Consider the following 9,053-nt stretch of genomic DNA (forward strand, 5'->3'; position numbering starts at 1 on the left):
AGTGCAGAAACAATACTGCAGTTAGGGTGATGTGCATCACACTTCTAATTCTAGAAAAGTTGTCAGTGGCAGGTGCCACGCTCTGTTGAGTGTGGCTTGTGTCCAATCTAGGAAGTCCTACCACTACCCTACCAGTACCTAAGCTGCCATGCAGAGATCACTGACTTAGTCCATACGGAGACAGTCCATAAGGGGAAGGGTATCACCGAATCATGTGTGTCACCTCTATGAAGAACAACTTCAGTGTTGTATTGCTGGGCTCCTTATAGCGCTGTGTTCCTTATTGCAGCTGGAGTGTGGTCTAGAAACACCTGCATAAGCTAGGTGTAGAAATGGATTTGAACCTGACAGGTTTAGGTGATTTGCTTGGGTTCAGAGTCATGAGAAAGCATTTATGTTGGCTCTGGACTTTGGTCCCCAAAGCCACGTAGCTACGTTCCTACTGTCTGGTACCCAAGCTAGTAAGACATGCATGAAACCAGCTTGCGTGTCTCTGCACCTGCAGCACTTTTCTATGTAAGAGCACTGGAAAGTGGCAAGCTGACTATATATCTTCTAGTCATTCCTGGTAGCCTGCTTAGCTGCTCTGTACAGAGCTCAGGATATTCTTTGGTGACTGCCTGTCTCTTTACCTGTTTTGCATTCATGAAGTTTGCTTTGGTCTTCTCTTTTCTGCTGCTTCCTGTTAAACTGTTTTGCTATTGCTGTTATTCTCCCCACTTTATAAGTAGTTCTCTCATGTTTTTGCCTGTTTTTCTTTTTGCAGCTGCTGTTACGAAACTGAAGCAGCTCTTCAGTTGTAGCTGAAACGAGTGATTCTGTCTTTTACTGGTGGGTTACTGGAGAGGTGTCTATTGGCCCTCTCCATTTAAATGAGCTTCCAGTTACATGCTAGTGTCATGACCATGTTCGCCAGCCAACAGGGCATGTACATTTGCCTATAATTGTTAGATTTTCCAGAAATGCCTTTTTGCAGCACACTCTGGAGTTTCATGGCATTTTATGTGTCTGTAAGTAGAGCTCCGTGAACTAACAGTGTATTCACACAGCAAAATTTGACTTAATCATTCCTAATTTTGAAGAGACTCAGAACCAGTCTAAACGTGCCCAAGATATTAAACAAACCATCATTGTTATTTTGCATTAAAATTGCTATCTAGGTACTAGATATCATCCTTAAAGACCGCAAGGAATGCATGCTGTAGCAAGTTGTAACAAGAACCTTCACCTTTTCTGTTTTTAAAATAGGTTTTCAATATTGTATGGTTGTTATTTTTTTCTGACCTAGAAATAAACTCCAGTAGTTTTTGCACTGAGGGGTTCTCCCTGAGTCAATGCCTGCTCTGCTTCCAACAGCACTGAGACAGCACTGACAGATTTCTGTTGCAGAAATTCTGGAAGTGGACAATGGTGATTTTTGTTCTGATGTATAATTTGCTCAAACTGGACCACCTACTAATAGCAATTTTAAGGATATTACAAGCTCTCTATTTTACCAGCCATTTTACCAGTTTCCCTCATTAATCTTACATTCTTCAATTCAATTTTCATTACTGATGTGATCCACAGGACTTTTCAGGACCTTTCTTCTGTGTTTTGGCAAAAAGCCATCGCATTCTTCACATTAAGCTGATCTCTTGTTGAGGCCAGCTTGGCTCCCAGTATTTCTGCCAGCAGTGAGACTTCTTTTATGCAATGGGAAATCCTCTGAGCATAGAGGTGTTGGGTGAGGATGCAAATATAACAGCCTTCCTAGCAACAGAGCTACCTGGGGTTTATCACTTGGGAATGACCTGCTAAAAAAACATTATTATCCATTGCCAAATCCACCCCCCACCCCTTAACTGTGTCTTTTTGGGAATGCTGTGCGAAGTCGTAGTGGGTAAACCCTGGTTAGTCCCATAACTCTCATGGAAAATCATATAAGTAACTGGATAAACATCCCCACCCCCAGTTTAAACACTTGTGGTATGTCAGATCAGCTGGGCGAAGATTCCTATTTCCCAGATCACCTGTATAAAAGGGCTAGTAAAATCTTCATAATTTATATAATTTATGCTTGCTTAGCATCTCCAAAGGGATGTATTTGCTAAGCTCAGCAAAATGTGTAAGCCAGCCATATTGTAAGGCATAAAGCAAATGCTAATTTGTATGTAAAACTGTAGTCATGATCTAATGCAAATACTCCTTTTTCTATAGTGATGTGCTACCCGCACAAGTTATGGGGCTAAACTGCATGCAGGCATCAATTTCATCCCCACTAATGCAGCAGGTTTGTGCAGTATATAAGTGTGGGATTTGGTGCAGGTTAGTTGATTTTAAAAGGAAAAATCATGAAGGATCCTCGTCTCCAGCACAGTTCTCTGTACTCAAAAGAAAGTACAGAGTTCTGCTTTCTGAGCATACAGAGAATCAGACAAATTGACACAGTTTTCATCACCAACCTCCTTCTCACCAAGCACCCCGCAAATATCTCTTCTCAGGATCATACTGCTATGTTTGTTTAGACTGCTCTGAGGACTGCCTACCTCTTTCACCATCTGGACTCTCTCTCATCCTTCCAGATGCCACTGGATCAAAACAGTTCTTAGTAAAGCCCATGGCAGTTCCTGAGAAACTTCTGAGCAGCTGTCATTTTTCTTCCTTTTAGGCAGGGGTATTAGCAGTGTTTTGGGTAAGAAGGCTGTCTCCATCTCTGCTTCCAGCTCAGACAAGTGAACTTGTAGATTTCTTGCAATACTCTCAAATGAAAAATTAAGGTTACTTCCAATTATTTCAACTTGTTTTAATCTGGTTTGTAATGATATTAAATTACCAGTGATCCCAGAAACAAAGTTTTTCCACAGTTTAGCCTATTATATAGCAATTATGTCATTTGCTGTATGTCCATTAGAAATTTTCAGCTCAAGGACAAGCCCAAATTAATTTGATGTACTGCATTTATTCTTGAATGTCATCCTTACACTGTGTCTTCCATTCTATGCCTGGAAATCAGATCCAAACCCCACTACCACCACTGGAGCCCCGACTACACACTGCAATTCCATTAATCAGCTGAATAAAAAGAAATGCCCTTTTAACAATACTAATGTTATCACAGTTCGGAATGGGAAACCTCTCCAGCCCAATTGACAAGGCATTGCTCATACCACCATAGCACCTGAAATGATTTCAGATTTGCTGATTACCTGTACATCCAGGAGCTAGTAACAGATTCACCTAAGCATAATGCCTAGAAATAATTGAAAACTCTGTAGGCTTTTCTGGAGGGTTATAAAGAGGTGTTTTCCAAACAGGACCCCTTGGAAACTTCTGAGGGCCATTGAAGTCAATGGGAGCTGGTAGTATTTTTTTCCCAGATGACTGCAGGAGGTAGAAGAATTAAAGAATAGGGACCCAGTGACCGAGGTGTGTTTGGGTACCAGGACCCCTGCTACTCACTTGTTTCAAATAGGACAGCGAGCACTCACTAGTATCATAATATCAAATCCTAGCCCTCTTATCGATTGTCTTCACTTGTATTAGATTCTTCTTAAAACGCAGACAGGTCCAAGAGCAAACACATGCTTTTAATTTCTGACTACATTCTGTCAATCCACCTCACTGTCTGCTCATCCAGCTCCACTTCAAAAGCTTTTCTATGAGGATCCGATGGGAGACAGTCTCAAAAGCTTGACTGAAGTCCAGGTAGACAATATCCACTGCTCTCCTCTCATCTGCCAGGCCAGTACATGCCTTAAGAAACTTCCGATCAAGAGATTTTGAAAGTTAGATGCTCCACTATTTCATAGCTTGAAGAGTTTTACAACAAAATCTTATATGGCCAGATCCCTTTGTAAACAGGAGAAATCTGCATTTAAATCTGAGAAGATTTAGATGGTCTGGTGTCACGGTTTAAAGCCCAGATACAAGGTATTTTTTCTATATGAGGCAAGAAAACTGTTACCACATTCTTGTTTCTCTATAGATAAAGTGATTGCACATCAGTGCAGCTGACAAAACCAAGCAACCATACGGCTACACAAGTTGTAACATTTCTGCACATAGGAACAGAATACCAACACGCTCCCACAAGGATCTGTCATGGGTGGAAACTCAAGCCAGTGCGTTCAGGATGAAAAGAAAAATCAAGACAGTTCTAGAAGAGCAAAATACTTGTAGTTGGAAAGGGTACAATAAAAGAAGAAAGCATCTACATTTTTTAGCAAAAAGAAAAGCAGCATATGGTAAAACTGTCTAAGAAAGTTTGAAGGCTTTAATGGGTGGGAAAAGTGATGAAAGCAGAACCAGAATATAAATGGCTATGATGGGCTCCACAAAGTGGAACACTTGCTAGCACTAGTGAAGGTCAAGCCCAGTTCCCACAGAGGATTAAAAGAATGGTTCCTCAGCCTAATCCACAATCAGGTAATAAAACCTGGGGCCCAGGGCAACCCCACTCACCTTTTGTAATTATACTACCAAAGGAAAATTCAGAGTAAATCATCATTATTTCAGCAAAGAGGCTTTCCACGGATCCAGTTTCACTAAGCTACAGCCTGACTGTTGCAGTGTAACTATTCCCTAACACTAGAAATATCTCAATATTGTAACAATTTGCTGCTGACAGTGAGGTAGTGACCTGGGATACAACACGATTTCTATATTCTGTGACTGACTCTTCCATGAAACCAAACAGCACCAGGTATTACAGCGCTACCACTACTGCCCTGATGGCATGGATCACATAAACCTAAGCTGAACCTCACAGCCTGTTACCCTCTATCTATGTTATTTAATCTGTACCAAGCTATGTAAATATCATACATCTCTTGCTTGTTCATTTTTTTTTTTAAAAAAAAGAGATTTTTTGAAGTCTCCTGCCCAGTTCTTCTTGTTTTCATTTTTCTCTTTGTGCTGGCTGCATCCCTTAAGGTCTCCAGTAAGCTGAGTATCTTTTTTCTACCTCTTTCTTTGCCCATCATGTCATGTATATTTGTGGGGTTTTTTGTTGATTTATAAAGAAAACTTTACAAGTCTGTAAGGTTTCAGCAATATGCACACCTGAAGGGTGACTGGTGACCCACGCTGTCCTCCAAGGTCTGTAAGAAAAAATTACACATAGTCAGAATTTTATCGAACATTCTACTCTGTAGTCAAAATAGTGCTTTAGGTGCATCAGAACTGTACAATGATCTTTGCTGAAGCTGATGATAACGGTGTAATTAGAGGACCGGCGGTATGCATCCTGTTGCAACAGACAAATAACACCCTTGAGTGGAAATTTAACTGCACATTAATCCTGATTTTTAAGCAGGACTTTAATACAATAGCAAATTCCTCAATTACCCTTACTGTCCTACGGTCTTCTTTTCATCAGCCAGCTTGGTACCTTTATGGTTTCTTTATCTGCATGCCTCTACCCTCTTTTTCCTTTAGGACTAAATCAAATCTTTATCAGTCTCACACAAAAATCCGTTGGTTCTGCAATAAATTATACTCTTAACTAAGGCTCTGAAATGTCTGTTTAAACATACATCCAACTAACAGGAAGGGCAAACCATTATAAATTGCAGACTTAAAGTCAGTTTCAGCAGTTTTTGAAATCTGTCCTACATTATATTCGGTTGTGAAACTCTCCCAGAGGAAGAATTGAGAGTAAGAAGTTATAGTGCACTTTAAAAACTATTGTAGTAGAAAGTTATCAGATGACCTCCTTCCTGTTAAGGATAAAGATCAGGTACATCATCTTCCTGTTGCTTCTCAGAGGTATTTTTGGGTAACTTCTGGTGTAAATCATGAGCTTATAGCCTCCTCTGGTATTCAGTCACCTGGGTTGATGTTTGCATGACCTCTTTACTGATAGTTCAGCGTTCACATTAGTCTCATACATCCTAAAGTTAGTGTTAAAGGGAAGTATAACTACAACATATTTATGATAACAGTTTTCTGTAACCCCATCCAGCTAATTATTAAATAATTATTTCTATAGATAAACTAAAAATTGAAAAAACTTAAAATCTTAAGTACTTCTTTAAACACAGTATTTTAAATAAACTCTCCATCAGTCCTGTGGAATCTATCCTATGCTTTGCTGGTAACAGAGCTGACTGACAAAAGTGATGGAAGACCTGACTAGCCTCATGCATGAAGCGTGAACCTCACGCAGCTGGCTTGTCAAATGGTCTGCTGCAGCCTGACGTGTTTCACCTCATGCATTCCTTTTCCTGCCTTTGAATCCTGCTTGACAAATTGGCTCATCAATTTAGGCTGAGAAGCAGGGGACAGATTGCCTGCTCAGAGATGTTTCTCTAAAGGGCACACAGTTCAGCAAAAGACTTGCATTGTAATTCCTCCTCCAATATGTGACTGGACACGGGTGTTTATATGACAGTACAGAGAGGGACACATCTCCCAGATACGACCTAATCCTATGAGCAAGGGAGATCTTAGTTGAAATACATCTAGTTCATAGCAGTGTGACCTGGAGGACAGCTGCGTGCGAAGTGACAGTTACCACACGAAAATCAAGGAATATAAAGTAAACTACTAAGCTTCTTAGCATTAAACCTTAGTTTGAAATATAGTTAAAATCTACTTTTAGAGAAGGCCTTGGTGTCTTCTCCCTGCCTAGTGCTCCCTCCTCCACCTGAAATCAAATACCAAGCCTTGCTACTGTAAACTGGCAAAACGAAAACAGAAATGAGGCTTATGATGAGGGAAGAAGAAATTTTTTTTGTAGTGTTAAAGCCTTTTATGACTGAGGCAGCACAGATGTTATACATTTGTCCCAGCCCTTGTATCCTGTTTTGAAAACCAGCCACAGATTTCTGATTTCACCAGCCACCGAGAGCGTACTTTCATTGCCTGCTGACTTTAGGGCATGTGGTTCTTCCCTCACTTCTTGATGCCTTCAAGGGCATGGATCAGTAAATTGACCTGGGTTAAAACTCCCAGCAAAACAGAAACAAGACTATTTTTAACCTGGATCAATTCCCTGATTGAGCTCACTGTGTTGCTCCACAAACAGCACAGCTGAGGGTGTGGTGTGAGGGGAAATGGACTTGTACGGGGCAGCCGGGAAGCAGGAAACCTTTCAGACAGCGCTATCATTAAAGCCCATGTTTCATGGGACTCAGCTTGTCACGAGGCAGCTGTTAAGATCTGGAATCCTTCTCGCTGCAAAAATCCCTTTTTTTTTTTTCTAATGGGGTGCTGGAATGGGAGGCTGCCATGCTTCTCATGCCACAAAGGGCACAGGTGACACACGCATGCTCCTGTCATGCTACAAAGCCTGGAACTTCCCCTCCGAACAGCGACTGAAGTGATAGCACAGGTATGATTAAATATATAGGAGTTAAGTGATAACCACAGTTACATTGTATAAAGAACACTTGAAGCCTTAATATCTAATAATTTTGTTTAAATGCCATTCACAGTATTCCAACTATTAATTACTACTGTATATACCATTGTCGTGTCTACTGACCATGGAGACCTTTAGTTAACATCTAGGACAACAAACTATGTCTCAAAACATTGACTAAGTCAACTAAAGAGAAAAAAAGATGGCTGCTAATCTAAAATAGGAGACACATACAACGTCAGAGATTTAGGAACACCGGTAAGTTTTACAGACTTCTCCTTTGAATGTTTAGTAAGTTAAGGCTTTATAAGAAAGGCCCTGGAGCAGAGCCCCTCTGAGCTCATGTTCATGCTGAGCATCCTGCCTGAAGGTGAACGGAGGCCATCACTTCCTTGCAGTTCTGCATCTGAACTCTAAGGTAAGATTCAGCCTACCAGGGCAAAAATGTACTGGTGTTCCTTAATACACTATAGCCTATAAGAATTTCAATGTTATCTTATTGTTGTTAGGATTATGAAATTCTACTAACTTCTATGTGTTTACATAATTCTTCCCACTGTATTGGTACATTAAATATATTTTAACTTCAAAAGGACATTTCTGAGGCCTTCTTTCTACCGCTCATCCTAATCCATTGGCTACTCCTTTCATTGTGCCAATATAAATGTTTTTATGGAGGAGTAAAAAATTCTGGTGGGGTGGATTACAGTCTAATATTTGTTGATGAGATCAAGCAAGACAAAGCTCAACAAGGAAGGTTATGACAACTGCATCAAAGCAGGGACTGTTACAGGAATTGGTCAATAATAACATTTCCCACCGAGTCGATTAGTTTCTTTCTAGAAGGAAGCTCATGGCTGTTGTCCTTGCTGCCCTATAAAACTATACGGAGGAAAAAAAGCATTTTAAGCTGCTCAGCATCATAATGGTGAACATTTCACACAGAGCTAGGACAAAACTGGTTTCTTACTCCACTCCTGATATGCATACTCGTATCTTATGTACCAAATATCCACTAATGGCAGTTTACCCAGCTGTGCAAAAGCAGAGGTTCAGTCAGGAAGGAACACACCCAGCTGCCTCAGAAGAGCTGGGTGGCAGCTGGGCCTGTTGGTGCACAGTGGTCTCAGCAAGGTGCTGAAATGCAGTCTTTTAAATAATAGGTACTAAATAAGTATGACTGGAAAGGGTCACAAGGCGACTGGTGTGACATGGAGTGCAGAGCCCTTGGGAACACCTCTGAGTGATGGAGCATCCTACCCTAACTAACCGACTTCTGGTCCTCCTGTCAAGACAGGTGTTGCATTTTGGTTTGCTGAAATTAACTCTGCAAGGCAGAGCCAGCCTCAGACCCTTATCTGGTTGGCTACTAATAACTAATTACTCATCCCGGGTGATCATAGAATCATAGAATGGTTCGGGTTGGAAGGGACCTTAAAGATCATCTAGTTCCAAACCACCTGACACAGGCAGGGGACACCTTTCCACTAGACCAGGCTGCTCAAAGCCCCATCCAACCTGTCCTTGAACACTGCCAGGGAGGGGGCATCCACAGCTTCTCTGGGCAACCTGTTCCAGTGTCTCACCACCCTCCAGGAAAGAATTTCTTCCTAATATCTAATCTAAATCTACCCTCTTTCAGTTTAAAACCGTTACGTCTCATCCTTTCACTACTTGCCCTTGTAAAAAGTCCCTCTCCAGTTTTCCT

This window comes from Nyctibius grandis, chromosome 2 (assembly GCF_013368605.1).
Source record: "Nyctibius grandis isolate bNycGra1 chromosome 2, bNycGra1.pri, whole genome shotgun sequence".
Lineage (NCBI taxonomy): Eukaryota > Metazoa > Chordata > Aves > Nyctibiiformes > Nyctibiidae > Nyctibius > Nyctibius grandis.